The sequence below is a fragment of the Mus caroli genome, chromosome 17 (genome assembly GCF_900094665.2).
Source record: "Mus caroli chromosome 17, CAROLI_EIJ_v1.1, whole genome shotgun sequence".
NCBI classification, from domain to species: Eukaryota; Metazoa; Chordata; class Mammalia; order Rodentia; family Muridae; genus Mus; species Mus caroli.
The window spans coordinates 85,600,973-85,610,193 of NC_034586.1; the positions used below are offsets into that span (position 1 = coordinate 85,600,973).

At 34.8% G+C, this 9,221-nt stretch overlaps 1 protein-coding gene across 39 annotated transcripts in view; it reads right to left on the minus strand.

The window, feature by feature from the left end:
* The window catches only part of Nrxn1 (neurexin 1), a 1,073,594-nt gene that overhangs the window by 109,845 nt on the left and 954,528 nt on the right, over positions 1-9,221 (minus strand). The gene's annotated exons all lie outside the window — the stretch shown is intronic.

A 9,221-nucleotide genomic window follows, 5' to 3' on the forward strand; every position in this document is an offset into this window, starting at 1 on the left:
CTCCCAATCAAAAAAAGCCCAGGACCAGTTGGGTTTAGTGCAGAGTTCTATCAGACCTTCACAATACTCCTCAAACTATTCTACAAAATAGAAACAGAAGGTACTCTACCCGATTCATTCTATGAAGCCGCAATTACTCTGATACCTAAACCACACAAAGACCCAAAAAAGAAAGAGAACTTCAGACCAAATTCCCTTATGATTATCAATGCAAAAATACTCAATAAAATTCTTGCTAACCAAATCCAAGAACATGTCAAAACCATCATCCATCATGATCATGCAGGCTTCATCCCAGGGATGCAGGGATGGTTCAGCATATGGAAATTCGCCAACATAATCCAGTATATAAACAAACTCAAAGACAAAAACTACATGATTATCTCATTAGATGCTGAGAAAGCACTTGACAAGTTCTAACACCCATTCATGATAAAAGTCTTGAAAAAATCAGGAATTCAAGGCCCATACCTAAACATAGCAAAAGCAATATACAGCAAACGGGTAGCCAACATCAAACTAAATGGAGAGAAACTTGAAGCAATCCCAATAAAATTTGGGACTAGATAAGACTGCCAGCTTTCTCCCTACCTATTCCCAACTTGAAGTACTAGTCAGACCAATTAGACAACAAAAGGGGATCAAAGGGATTCAATTTGGAAAGGAAGAAGTCAAAATATTATTATTTGCAGGTGAAAGGATAGTATACATAAGCGACCCAAAAATTTCACCAGAGAACTCCTAAACCTGATAAACAACTTCAGTGAAGTAGCTGGATATATATTTAACTCAAACAAGTCTGAGGCCTTTCTTTACACAATGGATAAACAGGTTGAGAAAGAAATTAGGGGAACAACACCTTTCACAATAGTAACAAATAATATAAAATACTTTGGTGTAACTCTGTCTAAGCAAGTGAAAGATCTGTATGATAAAAACTTCAAGTTTTGAAGAAAGAAATTGAAGATCTCAGAAGATGGAAAGATCTCCTATGCTCAGGGATTGGCAGGATTAATGTAGTAAAAATGGACATCTTGCCAAAAGCAATCTACAGATTCAAAGTAATCCCCATCAAAATTCCAACTCAGGTCTTCACAAAGTTAGACAGGGCAATTTGCAAATTCATCTGGAATAACAAATAACCTAGGATACCAAAAACTCTTCTCAACAATAAAATAACTTCTGGTGGAATCACCATCCCTGACCTCAAACTGTGCTACAGACCAATTGTGATAAAAACTGCATCACACTAATAGAGTGGCAACCTGGTAGCTAGATCAATGGAATAGAATTGAAGACCCAGAAATGAACCCACACACCTANGGTCACTTGATCTTCGACAAAGGAGCTAAAAACATGTAGTGGGAAAAAGATTGCATTTTTGATAAATGGCGCTGGCTCAACTGGTGGTTAGCATGTAGAATGTGAATTGATCCATTCTTATCTCCTTGTACAAAGCTGAAGTTCAAGTGTATCAAGAACCTCCACATAAAACCAGAGACACTGAAACTTATATAGGAGAAATTGGGGAAGTGCCTTAAACACATAGGCACAGGGGAAAGATTCCTAAACACAACACAAATGGCTTGTGCTGTAAAATCAAGAATTGACAAATGAGACCTCTTAAAATTGCAAAGCTTCTGTAAGGCAAAGGACACTGTCAATAAGACAAAAAGGCAACAAACAGATTGGGAAAAGATCTTTCCCAATCCTACATCTGATAGAGAGCTAATATCCAATATATACTAAGAACTCATGGGGTTAGACTCCAGAGAATCAAATAACCCTATTAAAAAGTGGGGTGCAGGGCAGTGGTGGCACACACCTTTAATCCCAGCACTCGGGAGGCAGAGGCAGGTGAATTTCTGAGTTCGAGGCCAGGCTGGTCTACAAGAGTGAGTTCCAGGACAGCCAGGGCTACACAGAGAAACCCTGTCTCGAAAAACCAAAACAATGTGGGGTACAGTTATAAACAAAGAATTTTCAACTAAGGAATCCTGAATCTCTGAGAAGCACCTAAAAACTGTTCAACATCCTTAGTCCTCAGGAAAGTGCAAATCAAAGCAACCCTGAGATTTCACCTCGCACCAGTCAGAATGGCTAAAATGAAAAACTCAGATGACATCAGAAGCTGGCGAGGATGTGGAGAAATAGGAATACTCCTCCATTGCTGGTGGGATTGCAAGCTGGTATAATAACTTTGGAAATAATTTTTTCAGTTCCTCAGAAATTTGGACATAGTACTACCAGAGGATCCAGCAATACCATTCCTGCACATATACCCAGATGATGCTTCAACATGTAGTAAGTATATATGCTCCACTATGTTATTATTTATAATAGCCAGAAGCTGGAATCAATCCAGATGTCCCTCAACAGAAGAATGGATACAGAAAATGTGATACATTTACACAATGGAGTACTACACAGCTGTTAAAAATAACGAATTTGAGGCAGGCAGATTTCTGAGTTCTAGGCCAGCCTGGTTTACAAAATGAGTTCCAGGACAGCCAGGGCTATAAAGAGAAATCCTGTCTCGAAAAACCAAAAAAAAAAAAAAAAAAAAAAAAAAAAAAAAAAAAAAAGAAACCGAATTTATGAAATTCTTAGATAAATGCATGTATCTGGAGGATATCATCCTGAGTGAGGTAACCCCATCACAAAAGAACACATATGATATGCATTCACTGATTAGTGGATATTAGCCCAGAAATTTAAAAATAAGAAAATATTTTTCAGGAGGTAGCAATAATATGTGCCAAAATATTTCAATTATTTTATATTTTGTGATAATATGAAAATTCTACTCATTGGTGGTAACTTCCTTAAATAACCACAGTTTGATATGGTTCTTATCTTATGTTGAGTCAATGTAGTCTTTACAATAAGTTTATACAGCTGTATGCAAGAAGTTAGAAGTGTTGTGAGGTTAATAAACATGGGGTGTTTGGTATAAGACAGTCTAGCATTGATAAAGGAACACTGGAATCCTTCACCCCTTTGTTACCCTGCTATTCACAAACCATACAAAAATGCATTGAATCCTGAGGCTCATCATCTGACCCTTTTTGTTGGCCAGAACGAGACATTTTTTTCATATTTAAATTTTTATTTGTTGAGAATTTTCTTCATGAACACAATGCATTTGATCTTATCTCTCCCTTCCTCATTATTCCAACTTTCCTCAGAGCCCACCCAACACATCTTTCAAACTCATGTCTGTATTTTCAGAGCCATTGAGTCTAATTAGTAATATAAATACGTGCAAGGATATAAGGTAGCACTGGAGAAGAGACAGCATATCAGGGGTATGACTCTCCCTTTCCTAGACGCTATCAACTTCCAGTAGATTTGAACTAGCAGATGAGGTTTTGTGAGCACAAGTCATTTTGATAAAGCAATGAAGACTTTCAACAGGGACTGATGTTATACCATCTAAGTCAGGGCTCAGGGATTTTCTTGGCGTGATCGTAGACAAACCGCTCTCATTTCTAATGGTTATATTTCCAAATCTCTAACACAAGCATGCATTATTAATCTAATATTCTGTAGGGACTGATGAGCTATGTAAAACAGGTTTGCGGAAACTATACAATTATGAAGACATCTGAAGTTAGCATTATGCTGAAGATAACCATTACCAATCAATGTGAAACTGACTCATGTAACTAAGAATTACAAACATCTAGAGAAGGGGTCAGAGGGATAACTTAGCTCAGTGTTGTATGTCATGAAGAATATTAAAAGTGTATAGCTTGAGGGGAAATTTAAGACTTTAAGGACCCTGGGTCTCCTGTTTTGTGTTGTATTACCGTAGTTAGAAAATGGCATTATTTTTTAGCACCATTATAAATATGTATAGAAGATTTCATAGTTTTTAATGTGTTAAAGTTAGGTAAAAAGGAAATCAAATTAATGAAACATTATATAGGTTTAAAAGTTGATATTGTTCAGGTTGACTGATAGTGGATATTCATATTTGATTATAAATGTTGGATAAGAGAATTGCAAGTTGATTCATTGACTTAGTCATTTAAATCAGGGCATCATGTATGAAGATCAGAGAGCAATAGAGACCATGATTTAGCAACACAAGAAATGAATTTAGAGGAGTCTAGATTTGAGAGTCAAGACGAGCTGCGAAGGAAAGTGATTGGCCACCGGAATAACTTCTGGAGATCACTGCAATAGGATCTCAACAGAAAATAGAAATGAACCATTCAGGGTGCCAAGAGAAGCAGGCTACAGATGTGTCAGGGAATCTGCCTTTTATCTGCTCAAATGGGTTAGTGAGGGAAGTGATGTAGTTACATTTGCATTTTCAAAACAATTCGATAGGTAGGTGAAAATTCACAATAGCTATGATTAAAAATTAAGGAAGGCAAGCCTGGGTGCTTGTTTATTAGAATAAGTACAAATGACAAATATTATTCACTTTAAATAGCATCTAAATTTAATTGGGTGTCATGCTTTATGAATTGTATTTGTTTATCTGAAAAGAATGTTTTAAATGGTAGTGATGTTCAGTGATGGAGTTTTGCCTGGCACGTTGTGCTTTATCCTCAGCACCTTTCTCTAAAATGGATAGATAACAGATAATAGACAGACAGACAGATATGGACAGACTAACAAGCCAATGGTTAGATAAAATTGAGCTCTAAGCAGAGACCACATATAAGGGCAAAAGACAAGTTTCCTTTAAGAGAGAAGACACCATACACTGAGCTATGGAGTTTCAATGTGTCTCCATTTCCCACTGATGGGAGATAACGTTTAATGCCACAGCTCTCAAACTTCTTTCTCATCCTCAGACACAGATATATCTTCGGACTGGGCTATACTCCTGATTTAATTAGGATACTTAGATGTTGGAGGACACAGTCTATGAGCAGATAGAACATATTTTGGTGTTTCTTCTGCTCCATACCCAGGCTTCTAGATCCTTAGCTGAGCAATTGGGTGTCACTGGCAAAATCCACAGAGGGTGTGAAAGTTCTGGATCTCAGGATATGTCTGAACAATAACATGCAAGCATTCTTTGATAAATGATGCCTTTATCAACAATTGTCTAAGTTAATTTATTTAAAATGAAATTTCATTTTTGTTTCCTTCATTCATAGGCACTCACCCAGGACTCTCTAACAATTTTCTCGTATGACATCAGACATCTCACAATGAGTATTCATTTTATTTGATTGTTATTTTGCTATATACCTTCCTCTACTACAATATAAAGTTTATACAAGAAAGTCTAGTTTTGTACAGTGCTGTATTTACAATGACTATAATATTATCTGGCCTGGAGTAACTACTTTGCAAATGTTTTTTGTTGACTTAATCAGTTGATGAATGAATGCACATTTTGTATAGGTTCAGCTTTGTCAGAAGTCATCTCAAGGCCAGGTGTGCAAATGCAGAAAAACATCTTCACCCAATCAAAGATCCAGATCTTAAAGGATATGCACTATGCATAGTAGTCTTTAAAAAGAAAATAATTCATAGTATACGCCTTTGCTACTTTGGCTTGTCAGGAAGGGAAGAAAAAAAACACCTTCTGAATAATTCCTACTTACCCACAATTAAAATTACAATGAATTATACTCATCTCACCAGACACCCTTAGTTTCAGGGTCTTTGTATATTTTTAAAATCTTCATCTAGGTGATTTTTTTCTAGCATGCATTAAAGCTTGCTGTAAAATCATACATTAATTTAAGGGAATTCAGCAGAACGACTGGGTTAGGAAACATAAAGTAAATTATTCATGCCACCAGGAGTCTAAAAATGCAAAGTGGTTATCAGGAACATACACAATTATAAGTAACACTGTTGTTTTTTTTAATAATGAATCCAGAGAAAAGTTAATTAGCATTTTTAATAAAAATAAAATTTTGTTCTTGGGAGTTACTAAATGTATTTTATTAACTCCAAATATTTTTCATGGAAATACGCATATGCTCTGCTTATATTTTTCAAACAAATAGTTTTCATTTTTTCATGAGTAGCTCCAAAGCTTCCAGGAAACAATAGCTTTATTGAAGATATTAAACCTCTCTTCTTACTTGAACACAAATTGGGTTTTTTTTTTTTTTAATAAGTGCCAAGTATCAATGACAGATGTGACATACAACCCATCCCTAAGGCTTGAAACTCAATAATACCCTTCCTTGAACGGGTGTCCTGACTTCACCTGGAAAAGCTCACCTTACAACCTGAAAGTGCCTCTGTCTACAGTGAGTGAGGAAGCCCCCAAGAACGACAGTACCCACAGACCATGTCTACACTGAGCAATTCTGTATTTATCGATACTATTTCTCCAATTGTTTGTGATACATCCCTCCAGTAAAAACAAAATGACCACACCAAAACTCAGAATCTCTTGAAGTATTGCTTTTTCTGCTTTGTCAAGATTGTTTCGAAATAAAATGATAAAAATGTGTTGGTTCTAAAGACCAAGTCAAGATGCTACAACCAGCTTCAACTGCGTATATGCTGAATAAAATACTAAATTTAATATTTTGTGAAAGTATTATTCTCTTGTAAGCTTGTTTTATGTATTTAAAAAAGGAGCACAGTTTATATACTGAAGTAAATGTTTTTAAGACTCAAAAAGAGAGACTCCTCAGTAATTAAATCAAAGTAACAGGTATATTTAGGAACTCTTAGAGACAAGTGTAATGTATGGCCATTGTATCAAAAGGAAAGGGGTAAAATCTATGCTTTGTTAAATAATGAGAAAAAGGACTAATCAGGCACATGGAGACTAGAGTCAATTAAAATTAAAATCTGAGAAGAGCTCCAAGGAGTCCCAGTGACTCACTTACTACAAAGAGGCAACAATGCTAACATGCATAAAAGCTTAATAGTCTATCATATCACAGGACACTGTTGACACAGGATGCTGCTTGAGAGTTTCTGAGTTGAAAACCCAGTTTCTCATTTGATATGCTATTCCTATTAGACTATATTTTCTGTAAGAAAAAAATTACTAACATTTACAGTTACCTAGTCTGTATATAGTATGCAGAATAATATTGAAGGGGAGTACAGAAAATATCAATGATATGCTACAAATAATATTCTGGGGATGGGGAGAAATTGTGATATTGATCTTAAAACATATGGCACATTAGCAATAAGTAAATTTAATTTAAAAGACAGAAAAATTTTAAGATGATTTGATGTTTTCCTTTTAGTGGTTTACATAAAGATCCATGCAGAAGTAATTCAAAATGGCACACAGCACTTAGCAGATAAAATTTTTGCACAGCAGTCTCCAACACCAAATAGCTCTTCACATCCTAAAAGTGAACTGTGCTGATATTTTTCCTTGTGAGAATAGCCTTAAAGGAAGTAAGTCTTAGAGACATGTCGACTTAATTATGCTAGCAAAACAAGATGTACAAATGTTATACAGCCCATGTAAAACATTGTCCTATTCAATACCGTTTTAATAAAGCCATTTCCTCTCAGTAGTCATCTCTAGTTTTTGTATTATTCTAAATCCTGAAAGTTAAGACACTAGTATAAAAACTAACCATCACTCAGAAGTAAGTATTCTTTTCATCTCTTAAAGCATTCACTTTTAATTGGAAATGTGATGGAGTTCTGCAGATGATATTCTGAACATTCCAGTATTCACTGACTGCGAAACCTGAAATACATTTCTTACCCAGTCCTTGCCCTGCAGGATAGCTGAATCCATGTCAGTTCACCTATTTGAAATGAATCCAGTTTAATTCTGGTGGAGCAAAAATCTGTTTCCACATTTTCAAAACATGCCACTACTCTTAGATACATTATTGTCTCATAAGTGGCTCAGTGCTGTCACTGAGGAAGCTATAGTTGGGCTGAAAAAGAAAGTACACTGTGCATTTAGAAAAATGAAATGACTTTTTGGTACCCAATTTAGTGAGGGACGTGATAAAAGCAGGCAGATGCAGTCACTATGGACAAAGTTTAATGACAAATGTTTCACTTAACCTTTTATAAATAGGTAACGTTTTCAATAATCAGGTAAATGTTTATTAGGGTATGTCCTATGAGACAGCCAACTTTACCTTGTGGCCAGATGCAAATGAAAAAGTAAAACCAAATGAGATAAAAATGGGTGAATACTATTATAAAATATACAATATAGCATTCTACCACATTTACAAATTTATATTTAAATTTTTGGTCGGTTTTCTTCTTCACAAAGATAAGTGCTTATTTGTTCTCTTTCTTTTTCATTTCCTATCATTCCATCTTATTCAAAGTAAAAATCAGAACATATTTTTTTCGTTTCCTTTTAAATATATCTTACTGAAATGATAGAGCACCAACAGAATTTGCTTCCTAGAGTTTTCCTTCCAAATCTGATAATCTGTTTCAAATAATTGATCCAAAAGCTTATTTTAAAATGTTTGTTGTCACTTGTTTACCTGTTTTAAATACAGTTTTCTAGATAAGTAAGGTTCACCTATTTGACAAATCTTCATGTGGTGCCTACTGAGGATTTTCATTATTGAAAGCAAAATGAAACCACCAATCTTGAATCATGAAAAATAAAAAAAAATTCTCAAAGAATTAACAAGTGATTATATTCAAAGCATTCACATATCAATAAGGACCTCATGTCATTTAATAGTACCTCAACAGCATTAATAGCATTTAATTAGTCTTTGTCACTTTTTTCTGATGTAATGCCAATGGCTAGTGCATCATCTATGCAAACAATAAGTATTTTACCACTAAATTTATAAACTTCTAAGCTATACCAAAGTCACTTAAAATTCTATTTTTCAAAATTTGTAGACATAAAATTTAAAAATTAATTCATGAAAGTGAATCCTATGTGTGATTAATTACATATCATAAAATACATCCATGCAAGACAATTTAAGTAGTATACTTTACATCGTCACCATCAGACAATCCAATGAACATTTTTTTCATAATAGAAAATAGACCCATCATTCACCACAAAATCCACACACTTAAACTCCTATTTTGATGAATTGCTATGCTGAAATATGCAAAACCTTTCAAATATGTTTGCTAACCTTAAAATTAAATGTTTTTACATAATTAATAAATAATTTTAAATAATTAATAAATTAATGTTTTATATAATTAGCAGATCTATGCTCACCAGTAGTTCTAAGCCAAGGTGATCAAGTTTGCCTCTAACCAACACAGAGCCTCTTCCCTCCCTCCCTCCCTCCCTCCCTCCCTCCCTC